This window comes from Bactrocera dorsalis, chromosome 4 (assembly GCF_023373825.1).
Source record: "Bactrocera dorsalis isolate Fly_Bdor chromosome 4, ASM2337382v1, whole genome shotgun sequence".
In the NCBI taxonomy this organism is placed as follows: domain Eukaryota; kingdom Metazoa; phylum Arthropoda; class Insecta; order Diptera; family Tephritidae; genus Bactrocera; species Bactrocera dorsalis.
In genome coordinates this window covers 22,455,120-22,466,906 of record NC_064306.1, presented here as the reverse complement: position 1 = coordinate 22,466,906, position 11,787 = coordinate 22,455,120, and positions in this window count along the sequence as shown.

The window sequence follows — 11,787 nt, the reverse complement described above, 5'->3', positions numbered from 1 at the left end:
AGTGCTAAGGAGAGTATTATAGTTTTGTTCACATGACGGTTGTTTGTAAGTCCTAAAACTAAAAGAGTCAGATATAGGGTTATATATACCAAAGTGATCAGGGTGAAGAGTAGAGTTGAAATCCGGATGTCTGTCTGTCCGTCCGTCCGCCCGTGCAAGCTGTAACTTGAGTAAAAATTGAGATATCATGATGAAACTTGGTACACGTATTTCTTGGCTCCATAAGAAGGTTAAGTTCGAAGATGGGCAAAATCGGCCTACTCCCACGCCCACAAAATGGCGAAAACCGAAAACCTATAAAGTGTCATAACTAAGCCATAAATAAAGATATTAAAGTGAAATTCGGCACAAAGGATCGCATAAAAGAGGGGCATATATATTTCTGGCCTAATAATGAAAATAGGAATATTTATCAACGAAAATGGTTTTATTGTTTTTCAAAATATTCTCCATCAAGATTTATATATGCGCTCAAACCAATTTTCGAAGCACTTTTTCCACTCCGATTGAGACACCTCCAAAACATAGTTTTTGAATGCTTCAACAGCATCTTCTGGCGACGAAAATCGTTGACCACGCATTGTTTTCTTGATGTGTGGGAATAAAAAGAAGTCATTGGGTGCCAAGTCAGGGCTGTACGGCGGATGACCCATCAATTCGACGTTTTGGCCGGCCAAAAAGGCGCTGTTTTGAGCCGATGTGTGAGAGCTCGCATTGTCAAGGTGCACAATGATTCGTCTTCTCTTGTTTGCTTTTCGAATTTCTCCGAAGACTTCAGGCAAACAAATGGTGGTGTACCACTCAGATTGACCGCCCTACGTTGCTCAATCGGAACAGTCGCCACATGACCAGTTTTGCCGAAGAAACAGGCGACCATTTGCTTCGAAGTGCTTCTTCCACGAACAACTTTCGTTGGATTTGGCTTGTCTTGGAAGACCCATACGGTCGATTGCTGTTTTGTTTGGGGCTCATACGCATAGATCCATGATTCGTCACCTGAGACGATCTTATGAACGTCTTTTGAAGCACCGCGATCGTATTTTTTCAGCATTTCTTTACACCAATCCACACGAGCCTTTTTTTGAGCGATTGTCAAATTGTACGGGATCCAACGAGAACCAACCTTTTTTACGGCCAGGTGTTCATACAATATCGAATGTATGCTGGTGGGAGAAATGCATAGGCATGCCTCTATCTGAAGGTATGTTACATGACGGTCTTGCATTATCAGTTCACGTACGGCATCGATGTTTTCTGGCACAACGGCTGTTTTTGGACGACCTTCACGGAATTCGTCTTTGAGCGAGCGTCGGCCACGATTGAATTCGTTGTACCAGTTTTTCACAGCGCTATAGGATGGTGCTTCATAGCCATACAAAGATTTTAGTTCATCGATGCACTCTTGTCGTGATAATCCACGTCGAAAGTTGTGAAAAATGATCGCACGAAAATGTTCACGAGTTAATTCCATTTTTTGGCCGAGATGAATTTTTTAATTCCCTGTAAATAAAACAATTCACGATTAAATGACAAAACGTTCTGAGTGATGTTATGCTAAAAAATGTCAAACTTTCCAATGGAAATGTCAGATTGCACCTGGCAACACTTAGTGTTGCCTAGGCCAGAAATATATATAGCAGCCCTCGTATTTGGACGTAAGTTTTTGAGAAAAATGGGCGTGGCCCCACCCCCTACTAAGTTTTTTGTACAAACTACTATAGCTATGTCAACCAAACTCTATTGAGTCGTTTCCTTCAGGCATTTCCATATACAGTTCAAAAATGGAAGAAATCGGATAATAACCACGCCCACCTTCCATACAAAGGTTATGTTGAAAATCACTAAAAGTGCGTCAGAAACGTCAGAAACACTAAATTTTACGGAAGAAATGGCAGAAGGAAGCTGCACCCAGGCTTTTTTAAAAATTGAAAATGGGCGTGGCGTCGCCCACTTATGGACCAAAAACCATATTTCAGGAATTACTTATCTAATTAATTTTACAGCAAAATAAAAAAATATGTAAATGACGGATAATGAAATCTCGATTATCACTTTATCATGCGAGAGTATAAAATGTTCGGTGACACCCGAACTTAGCTATTCCTTACTTGTTTATGAAAATGTTTGTCCAGAAAGTAATAAGACGAAGTCGATTTAAATAAAATTATTGAACCAAGCGTTACAATTTTTTAAAAATTTTCAAAATAGGCTCCTCTGCGTCAATGCATTCTCCGGAATAGCCTTCAGAGCCGAGGTGCATGCTGCTTGAACCCCCTGTGTCGTCTCAGAATGCTTGAATTTCAACGTCCTTTTAAAGAAAGGAAAAAAAGCCCGGGTGGCCACATCTTGGCTGTAGGGCGGCTGCGGAAGCGTTGGGATGCCGGCCTTGGCTAAGTAGCTGTTCACAAGAAAGGCGGTGTGAGCCGGGGCGTTCTCGTGGTGCAACTTCCAATCGGCTGCGATGTCTTGTCGGGCCCGATTGACCCTTCGTTTAAGTCTTTTGAGAACTTGAACGTAAAACTTGGCGTTGACGGTTTGTCCAGGAGGAACATCTGGGTAAGCCTGCTTGATCATATCAATCGGCTCTGTCGCAGATTTACTAAGTTTCACACAGAATTTACTTCTGCTCTAACAAACGCTGCATTTTCGGCTTGCCCTACTCACAGAAAATGTGTCTGACACAAAAAGACTCTCCATGTGCTCGGAGAAACCTGACCAGCCGCTCGTTCGTTAGCTAGGAACGCCATCTACCCAATCTAGTCGGTGAGACGCGGCGGAAGAAAACCAGTCCTATTACTTTCCGGACAAACCCTGTATTATTGAATAATGGTTTCTGAAACCGAATTAGGGTGTTACAATTGACTGCTTTTCATTGATGATAGATTTTAACCTTTGCAGAAGTGGTAAAGTTAGTCTATATGACCAGACTATATGATGATCCTTTACTGTTTTTTTTTCCAACACTTGGAAAATATTTCAGACAAAGTGTTAGATTTGTAGGTGAGATTTTGTAAACTTTTGTATAGTAACTGCTTTAGTACTTCTGCCGTAAGTAGATCGAATCCTGATGCTTTCTTAATTTTAAATTTTTTGATTTCATTTCACAAATTTAGATTGCTGCTTGATCTGGTTGAACATTATTGAGCAACTCAATTTCAATACTTCCATTTACAGTCCCTCCCCATTCTCCTTCTGACTGCGATCACACATATTGTGCAAATTTTTCCCAAGCACACCCTTCTCCTGCAAAGAATGCCCCAAATTTATGCAAGCTGAAGAAATTATAAAAATCAAAACTACGAACAAGTGCTCAATGCGGGAAGCTATAAAAATATACAAACAAGAAGCAAACGTAACACACTCTTCCAATTGCTAATATATAAGAACAAAAAAGCACCCGGAAATTGTAAGTAAATTCCCCAGGTAAATGATATTTCCAAAAAATGTATTTTGTTAAGTTGGTAGCACTGTCCTTAAGTCAAATATGACCGCGATATGTCAATCAGTTTGTTTACAGCAGCTGCTTAAGTCGGTACATCTCAGTAGTGCGTAGCGATTTTTTGTCTCAAATTTTGTGTTTCTTTTGTGGTCAAAATATTACAAAGTGAAGAATATGGTGCTTTAAAATTTTCTGGCAAGTGTTAGAGAGGTGGCATTTTGGGTGTGAAACGCGTTTTTGCTCGACCTGTCCCGATAAAGAGTATAATTGTGACGGAATTTAAATCCAAAACCGCAATAAATATCACCGTATTCACCAGATTTGGCTCCGTTTGAATTTTTATTGTTCCTCAAACTGAAATTGCCGCTCCGTGGAACCCGTTTTCAGTCGATCGAAGAGGTAAAACAAAATACACTGAAGGAACTGAAGGCCATCCCAAAAAGTGATTATGATAAGTGTTTCAAGGACTGGAAATTTCGTTTGAATTAGTGTATTTCATCTGGTAGGATTACTTTGAAGGCGACAAAATAAATATTGATGAATAATTAAATATTTTGCGTTTTATTCACAATTACCGGGTACTTTTTTGACACAATGTATCCACATATTGCATCCAGTGCGAACGCAAGCAAAACCAATAAAACTACAGTATTGTTACAACATACCTCAAAATCAACTCTACAAAACAATAATAAAATCAATAACTTAATAAAACTCAAGCGAACATTGACAACATACATAGATCTTTCCCACATATCCACCTCTCCTTGCAAACAATCTAACTCCCCCAAAGTAGAATCTTATAAAATCTTATAAATAGTAATAAAAACACATAACACATTCCATCTGCAATAAATACCAACAAACAAAATAACTCTTCCAACATTCCTGTTTTTCAATCACAGATCCCAACGAAATAGAAACAACCTATAAAATAAATCCATCTCCTTAATAAAACTCAACATACTCCTCCTTACAACTCCAATCATACAATATTATCAACCTCTCCCAACTCTCTCTCAAGGTTTCGGTTATATTCAACAACAATACTCATCAGAAAACGAAATGTTAGAATAACCAAACACTAATGTAATATGTATTCAAGAGACTCACATTCCAATAACAAATATTACCAAACATCTTAGTGGCAACTTTTTGTAATTTACACAACATACAAACTAACAAACAAGGAGTTGGTATACTAGTTAAAAGACACATACTCCACACAAAATCTTTAATATTACCTCAACATTATCAACCATACCAATCAAAAAAGTTAACCATCCAATTTGTATTGTCAATACATACATTCCTCCTCAGCAAACTTTTAACGAAACCGACCTTAGGTATATACAAGTATATCAACAGTTTCTCAAACCTTTCTGGTGGGTTGGCGATTTCAATGCTTGGCACCCACTTTGTGGACCACCAATTGACATTGCTTAATAATGGCGCTACCGCCTACTTCTTAACCCATTCAACTTTCAAATATGTAGACCTCTCCCTTTTTTCACCTTCGCAGAATTGACTTATCCGACTTTATCCGATCTTAAAGGCAGTGACCACTTCCCAATTTCAATCAATATTGCTACCGACCAAATTTAAGACAGACTTAGCAAACTGACACAAATTTCGAGCAGAACTAACAAACAGTATGAATAACTCACCGACAGGCAATATAAATTAAACAAATAAATTCCCCAAAGTTCTGCAGCAAACAAGTCAATTCCCCAAAGAAAAATAAAAGTTTCCAAAGCCGCCCCATCTGGTGGAATAAGAAGCTCCAAGAAATATTCCGCTCGCGAAATTCTCCTTCATCAACCTCTAAAAAAATTTGGCGTGACATCAAACTTCTAAAAACATACAAATAAATTCCTATCAAATTCGACGTTGCGTGTCCCAATCTTATCTCTATCAATATTGTGATAATATTTCATACGTACATCAAAACAAGGAATAAACTAAAGTGTAGAATAAATTTTTAAGAAAAATTTGTAGTTCTTTGTCAATTATTTAGAATAATTTTGTAAAATACACAATAACGGCATATTAATATAAAAATACCTAAGATATCGATCTGAAATTTTGCTCACGTCCTTTTCTTCTCAAATGCTGCCATATAAACTGAATTATCAAAATCTTGTCCTTCTATAGGATTTCTTCATTAGACAAGGTATTTTGACAATAATTATTGTTCATGACAACAGTTGGACAATTATAGCATATACAGTATCAGACAAAACATTTGCAGTTGAAATATGGTAGTTTCGATTACACAGAATTGCAGGAGACTAGATATTTTCATTTTATATTAAATATTAGATGTTGATAAAGGAAAACTAAACCAATTTGTCGTTGGAAAAACATATGAAGAAACGGTCCGAAACCAAAAGCAGTAAAGCATCCCCAGACTATAACACAGCCACTAAGCGAGCGACTATTCTTGAGCAGATTGGTAACCCAAGCTCCTTTACCAATTACGGAGAGCTTTTAAATGGATTGGAGACTTGTGATTTTTGTATTTCATAGAAATCTCTTTTTGAGAACTTCCGTCAGTTATACATATATGTAGCTAAGCAAACAGAGTTGCAATTGTTTCCTCGCGGCGGGTTGCCTTACATTTAAAGTGTTTTGAAATATGACCGAAAAAAGATTGCAATAAACATTTCAAAATACAATAGGCAACGCTGTAAATTTAGAATCCAGAAACAAAAAATAATTTAGAGAAAAACGGTCATCATAATTGTATGTATACGTACATATATATCCGATGCTCTCATATAAACTGACTGATCAAAATCAAATTCTTGCATGGAACCTTTGTATTTGTGAAGGGTATTATAGCTTCGGTGCAAAAAAAGCTACGGTATTTTCTTGCTTTTTAAAATTTTTAAATATTTTCCTACTTTGTTTTGAATACGCAGGAGAGAGAAAAGTGACTATATTATATAATATCAATACACGAAAGGATATTATTATACATTTGTTGTTGCTTTTCATATAATTCGTAATATTATCCATAGTTTGTTTGTAAGTAGGGTAGAAAAATACCTTAAATAGTCAAAAACCTTCGCTTTACACCACTAACGGTGAGTGCCCTTTCTGTTCGTGGCGAATGTTATTAGCGCGTCTGCTTTGGCCTCCGAGATGCTAAATGGACTTACAGCAGAAGGGGAACGCAGCTCTCCGCGGCAATATTTGACACTTTCACCGTAGATCGTCACCGCAATTTTTAACATACTTGTACATATGTATCTCGGTACATGAGTGCTTACATGCCAACACATTTGTTGGTGTATCGGTATTTAAATACACAATAGAAATAACAATTGGCGCTTAAAGCTTTGGCAGTTCATCTCCACCTATTATTGCATTCATGGGGATTGATGATATCCGACAGCTGCAGGTACCTCATACATTTTTATGAAAAGTTTTCTCTATGAATTTTCCAACAATTCCATATCTTCTTTCTCCTCAGCCTATGAGACCTTTTTTTAAGAAAATATGGATTTTTTTTAACAAGGCCGCCTTATTTTGAAAAATTTATGTAAAGTTCGTGCTTTACGAACACATCTTATAAAAGCGGATTAAGGTCAGGGTTTTATTAAAGTACATGTAGCTCCACTTGCTCTGCGGATTGGACAGTAGCCGCCATTCTGTTTCAAAAAATCAATACAAACAATTTTGTATCCACTAAAAACACTATCCCTACTAATATTATAAATTGGAATGTAAGTTTGTTTATTATGCCTTCACCTCGAAGCCACTTAACCAATCGTCCTGAAACTTTATACACATATTCCTAATGATATCATTAAAAAAATACATAAGCAAATAATATACATACATATATATCTACATATATTACGTATTGTGAGAAAATTTATTTTATCGGATTTGATTGTTTATCGAAAAATTTTAAAATCTAGCAAAAATGTTAGGAGATTCAGTGCGATCGAAGCCGCGAATATAGCCCATGTTTAAGAAAAGCTGAAAGAAAAAAACCCAATTTATTTTCTTCAATCTCAGAAAAGCTTTTCAAAATAATATTTTGTTCATCAAAATTTCATTGAAGTACAGTTACGGTCCTTTTATAAACAATTTTATTAATAGGAAACCAGCTAAAAATATTTGAAATGCCCATTGACTACCAAAAATTACATATATTTAACACATGCGAATATCGCACTTTGCATAGCCACACATACGTACAAACATTTGATACGCATACATAATTTATATAAAGTAATTAAAAATTTATATCAATACACATTTGTGGCCTCACAAATATAAATATGCCGACTGTTAGATTAAATCTTCGGTGACCCTTTCTCTACATTGAATTTTATTCCCATTTTATTTCGACATATAATTTACATACCAATATAACTACATGTGTACATACACATACAGAAATATGTGCAAACTTTTAAAGTAAGCATTCCATTTTTAGCCTGAGCCGCTGCGTGTTTATACTCTTCCAACATGTGACTACAGAGTATAATAGTTTTGTTCACCTAACAGTTGTACGTATCACCTAGCACTAAATGCGATAGATATATCTCTATATAGATCAGGGTGACCAAAAAAGTTGAAATCCGGATGAGTGCTGGTCCGTCCGTGCACGCTGTAACTTGATATTGATGAAACTTGGTACAGTTGTTGGCAAAAAAGTAAGGCGAAGTTCGTAGATGGGCATAATCGGACCACTTCCATGCCCACAAAGCCGCACTAAAGGAAATCCTAAACACTAAAATAAGATATAGAACTGTAATTTTTAAAAAGTGGGCGTGGTTCCGTCCTCCAATAGATTTAAAGTACATATCTTCTAGGCCAACACAGCTACAATAGCCAAATTCGCTTAAGATAATTCTTATAAAAATTATTACCAAACGGTATGAAACTGGATGAAAGCTGATGGCAACTACGCCCTTTTCCCATATAACGGTACTGTTAAAAACTAAACTAAACCGCGGAAAATGTATCAATCGCACATATTACAGATGGAGCTGAATGCAGCATCTATTTCAAGTTATCTATCAAGCCGCGTCGCTTCTAATTTAACACTTTCAGTTAAAGATCTAATTGGATTTATTAACAATTTTATCTGCATAAGTTGCTACACTTTGCAGCTTCAGTGGAATCTTAGCTAACGTATTATATTCAAAAATGGAGGCAGTCTTTAATTCTGTTTCTGAAATAAAATGCCAAATTTATGGATTATATTTCCGTTACTTAATAATATTTTGAGAGTATTAAATTATTAATCAGCCATTTAGCCGTTGGTGGGAAGTTTCTCCCATTTCCCCCCTCTGAATCCGCCACTGAAACATGCCAGAGACACAAAATTTTACGCCCAAGATGGTATGAGAAGACTTTAGACGAGCCGGTGTAAAAAATGGACGACGGACGTGAAACCGCCCACAATTCTTATTTCGAGACCTTCTCGACCGATTTAACCAAATTTGGTACATAACATTCCTAAAGGGAAGTTCACCTGTATACATATATAATTGCGTGGATTCCTATCCTCTGAGTGACGGTTTGCACCTCAAGGTATTTCCCTGGCTTTGATTCTTGCAAATTGCAAGAGTACAAAATGGTCTGTTGCACCCGAAATTAGCCCTCTCTTACTTGTTTATTGCTATTTTTTAAGATAATAAAGTGTGCGCGCTCACCAAATCCAACAGAAACCATAACAAATTTTATGTGCAAACACACAAAGTATTTATGTTTCTCTGCAACTCGGCCTTCTCCCAGATAAAAACTCGAAAGGGAGTAAATTGCACTGCTGGACGAGCAGAAATAGTTTAGTTTATTTCACTTAATTTTTTCTACTTCATTCATCGCCAAATATTACATAACTGCAGGCGGTGGTAAAAAAAATGAATAAGGTAACACCGAAATGAGCTAACTTCCAAATAAATAAGCAAACACAAAACACACACAGAGCCACAGATGCGTAAACGTCGTACACACACGTAAGATGAACCCGCTAACATCCATTAAGAAAAGGTGAGATGACGCGGACGAATGCGCGTGCGCATAGCCAAACGAAACTGAAAGTGAACAAATCAACAAAAGCTCCGCAGCGCAGCCAACGGAGACCTACTACGGATCTATTGCCAACATTACAGCAGCATCAACAAAAGCGGTCATCACATTTAAGCCAAAAGACGCCGTTGCAAACCATACACATACACATAGGCAGTTAAACCTATTTGCGCTAGAGGCACATAAAGCTGCAAAAGTTGTCGACACAGCTTATTTTACAATGAAATCCATTCGACAAATAACGGTTATGCAATAGCTGCTGGTGACCTTTATGTATGCGTCTCTTCTTCGTGGTATTCTCTTGCGCTTTCCTAGCCTATGCGAGCTTAGCTAATCAGACGGAGCAAGCGATTAAGTAAGTTATTCCTTTCTCTCTTCGATTTGACATATCTTATTTCGTTCCCCTCTCTTGACTTTTACTGGCCTTTGCAATGCCGAGTACCGATATTTTCAATGTACTACAAGTATATACTACATATGTATGTACATATGTATATAACTTTCGTTCGTTCAATATCAAACTGGCCACACCAATGACGATTCCCTAGCTTCGAAAGGCACGGATGCGAACGGCAAAGTAAATGGCGAAAAAGTAAGAAAGACTCATGAAACACAGCCTCTGATATGTACGCATGGGTTTGTGTGTATGAATGGCAAAAATACATACGTATTTGTTTAATTTGAGGCAGGTGAAAATTTACGATTGAAACCGTTAATAAGTTCGGCATACTTTGCATACTTATCCACTTTTCGGGTGAGGAGTTCGAACATACACACATTCAATTTTGAGCATAAGGTCTGTAAGTGAGGAAGAGAGTGCAGCGTGTTTAATAAATTGTATGATTCGAAGTCGTCTTATTTCACGGTACACCTCAGGCTATACTACATCTCAGTAATGCGATTTTTACAATTGATAAAAATAGCGAAGAAAGAATTTGTCTTAATTCTTGCATTTCTAACCAATTTAGCTTATCAAAAACGCATGCCTACGAGAGGTAAAGGGTGATTTTTTAAGAGCTTGATAACTTTTTTTAAAAAAAAAACGCATAAAATTTGCAAAATCTCATCGGTTCTTTATTTGAAACGTTAGATTGGTTCATGACATTTACTTTTTGAAGATAATTTCATTTAAATGTTGACCGCGGCTGCGTCTTAGGTGGTCCATTCGGAAAGTCCAATTTTGGGCAACTTTTTCGAGCATTTCGGCCGGAATAGCCCGAATTTCTTCGGAAATGTTGTCTTCCAAAGCTGGAATAGTTGCTGGCTTATTTCTGTAGACTTTAGACTTGACGTAGCCCCACAAAAAATAGTCTAAAGGCGTTAAATCGCATGATCTTGGTGGCCAACTTACGGGTCCATTTCTTGAGATGAATTGTTGTCCGAAGTTTTCCCTCAAAATGGCCATAGAATCGCGAGCTGTGTGGCATGTAGCGCCATCTTGTTGAAACCACATGTCAACCAAGTTCAGTTCTTCCATTTTTGGCAACAAAAAGTTTGTTAGCATCGAACGATAGCGATCGCCATTCACCGTAACGTTGCGTCCAACAGCATCTTTGAAAAAATACGGTCCAATGATTCCACCAGCGTACAAACCACACCAAACAGTGCATTTTTCGGGATGCATGGGCAGTTCTTGAACGGCTTTCTGGTTGCTCTTCACCCCAAATGCGGCAATTTTGCTTATTTACGTAGCCATTCAACCAGAAATGAGCCTCATCGCTGAACAAAATTTGTCGATAAACACATTTCGAACCGAACACTGATTTTGGTAATAAAATTCAATGATTTGCAAGCGTTGCTCGTTAGTAAGTCTATTCATGATGAAATGTCAAAGCATACTGAGCATCTTTCTCTTTGACACCATGTCTGAAATCCCACGTGATCTGTCAAATACTAATGCATGAAAATCCTAACCTCAAAAAAATCACCCGTTACAAAGCCTTCAAAAACCATCGAGAGATCGTTGAAGACATGCCTCGTTCTGGGCGACCTTCGACCTCTTCAAAAATTGTCAGTCCACATATATAATTTACAAACCTTTGCACCTGAAGGTATCTCCCTTACTTTGATCCAGAGTATAAAATATTTGGTTACACCCGAACTTAACCCTTCCTCACTTGTTTATCCTGACTTTATCAGAATTTAGTTTACTATCCGAATGGTAGTCTTGTACTGCACGCTCTTGACTCTGGGAAATAAAATATAGAAACTAAAACTTCAACAGCTAAGATTTAAAATACATACATATGTATGTTATAACCATTTGTTACGATTTTATTTATTGATAAAAATCA